Source organism: Entelurus aequoreus, linkage group LG16 (assembly GCF_033978785.1).
Source record: "Entelurus aequoreus isolate RoL-2023_Sb linkage group LG16, RoL_Eaeq_v1.1, whole genome shotgun sequence".
NCBI lineage: Eukaryota > Metazoa > Chordata > Actinopteri > Syngnathiformes > Syngnathidae > Entelurus > Entelurus aequoreus.
In genome coordinates, this window is record NC_084746.1 from 11,147,662 (window position 1) to 11,150,057 (window position 2,396).

Sequence of the window (2,396 nt, forward strand, 5' to 3'; positions counted from 1 at the left end):
TATTTCTTTGTCATTGAAGCCCTCTTCCCTTCTGTCTCAGGCGACCGCCACCTACCCTTTTGGGGAGGATCTCGTCACGCCTGCCGGTTTTTTACTGGCTGGCACTAATTGGTAAGACGGACAGCGGTCGTTGCTGCGGAGCTGCCTTGCCTGCAGGCGGAGAGAGGGGCCCAAGGATGAAGGAGAAGAAGGCCCTTCATGGCTGAAGTGAAGCGAGACTAACGAATACTAGCAACCTGATGAAAGACTTGGCACACAACTTTTGATCGGACAACTCTGTGTTTCTAATGAGGTTTAAACAGTTTGGGGACGGGTCTTGGCTGTGTCCAGGTGCAGAAAGTGTAGAAAGTCCAGTCTGGAAGACTCTGAAACCGCTGTGACAGAACTCTATAATATATTCCGTAGACTTAAGGATGAGCTTTTGAATACTTTGATCAATCTCTCTCGGAATGTTACCAACTCCTGCTTTGGTGCCAAGACTGCATCGACAGCACCTCCGCTGGCTACGGCCGAGTACTGCACTCAAAACTTTTGATCGGATAACTCGGTGTTTCCAATGAGGTTCAAACAGTTTGGGGACGGGCCTTGGCTGTGTCCAGGTGCAGAAAGTGTTGAAAGTCCAGTCTGGAAGACTCTGAAACCGCTGCGACGGAACTCTATAATATATTCCGTAGGCTTAGGGATGAGCTTTTGAATACTTTGATCAAGTTCTCTCGGAATGTTACCAACTCCTGTTTTGGTGCCAATACTGCACCGACAGCACCTCCACTGGCTACGGTCGAGTACTGCACTCAATACCTACCACGCCCATCCCTAATGGGTAATAAGCCATCCGTCGTTCCACACTTGTGGGGTGATGGCCAACCGGGTTTGGTGCACGTCGTACAGATCCTGGACATCAAGGCGCTTACATGACTCCTCAAAAGTCGTCGTTAGGATCAACGGGAAACAAAAGGAAGAGGCTCATCTGCTTCGTCTTAGTCCACATGTGACTGTGGTTATTCTGTGCAAACAGGCGGCGTGTTAAATGCCTCTGATAGTCCAAGTTAGCCAGGCGGGGTCGTAACTCTTCAGAGAGGGGAGCGCAAGAATGAAATGTCAGCAGTATTCCTGCCAGCCGCATGCACTCTGTGACGACCATCTCCGTCTCCCTTTGCCTCTTGTACGACTTAATGGCCCGTAACTCCACAAGGAAGTCCCTGGAAAGGTTTTTGCACCAGAAAGGAAGAAAGGGGGAATTGGGAATGCTTAGTCTTTTCCCACACATATTTATTCCAGTTGTAATATTAAACGCCGTCAAGCTCAAAACGGGTAAAAAAAAACAAAAAAAATCCCCGAACCGAGGCCGAGTTGGAAACTCCAAAGCCAACAGGTGTGATGCAAATGGCGCCGTGAGTCCGAGGTGCCACGAGAGTCAGCATTTAAATCAGCATAACGTTGAGCGACGACAACAATGTGCTTTGTTACTATAGGTGTGCTTTGTGGCGTGCACCAGTCCTGTAGTTCATGTACATAGTCTGGTTCCACTCCGACATTGTTTTGATGCGGTCATTACAACTATGAATGTCAAATACAAACAAACTGTTTATAAGGTAAGTTGTTATAAATCCTCCTTCCTTTAAAGTCTACAATATTCCGAATTGAAGAGGTTTTTTTTTATTGATTTCACTGGATTTTAAAGAGACTTGAATCGGTTGTTTCAAAAACAATAAAGGAAAGACCTGATGATTGCGCTGTAACTGCGAGTCAATCACACCACCAGTGAGGACTGCCAGTCCCTTCCATACAGAGCATCCTCACAGCGCTTCACTTGGTCCACATTTTGTTTTGTTACAGCTAAAAATATATTAATATTATTATAAATTCAAAACTGCCATCCAAATGTATTGATTTTTTCTAGCAAATGTATTAAAAATATAAAATCATCAAAGAAAAATCACATGTACGTAAGTATTCACAGCATTTGCTCAATATTTTGTCTATGTATATTTGGCAGGAATTCCAGCCTCAAGTCTTTTTGAATACGACGCCACAAACTTGGCACACCTATCTTTGGGCACTTTCTCTCTTTCCTCTTTGAAGCACCTCTCAAGCTCCGTCAGGTTGGATGGGAAGTGTTGGTTTTCATCCGAGATGTCTCTGTACATTGCTGCATTCATGGTTCTCTCTATCCTGCCACTGAAAACCATCCCCACATCATAATGCTGCCACCACCATGCGTCACTGTGGGGACCGTATCGGCCCGGTGATGAGCGGTGCCTGGTTTCCTCCAAACATGATGCCTGGCATTCACGCCAAAGACTTCAATCTGCGTCTCATCAGACCAGAGGACTTAGTTTCTCATGGTCTGAGAGTCTTTCAGGTGCATTTTGGTAGACTTTTGACTAAGAAATGGC

The 2,396-nt window shown here is 45.8% G+C and overlaps 1 protein-coding gene across 1 annotated transcript in view; it reads left to right on the forward strand.

Annotated features, from left to right (window-relative positions):
• Window positions 1–1,784, forward strand: part of sema6ba (sema domain, transmembrane domain (TM), and cytoplasmic domain, (semaphorin) 6Ba) — a 173,164-nt gene extending 171,380 nt beyond the window's left edge. The window contains exon 17 of the mRNA XM_062023925.1: window positions 1–1,784. This exon is cut by the window's left edge and continues 1,086 nt beyond it. The gene's annotated coding sequence lies outside the window, so the exon portion shown is untranslated.
• Window positions 1,785–2,396: the final 612 nt, after the last annotated feature.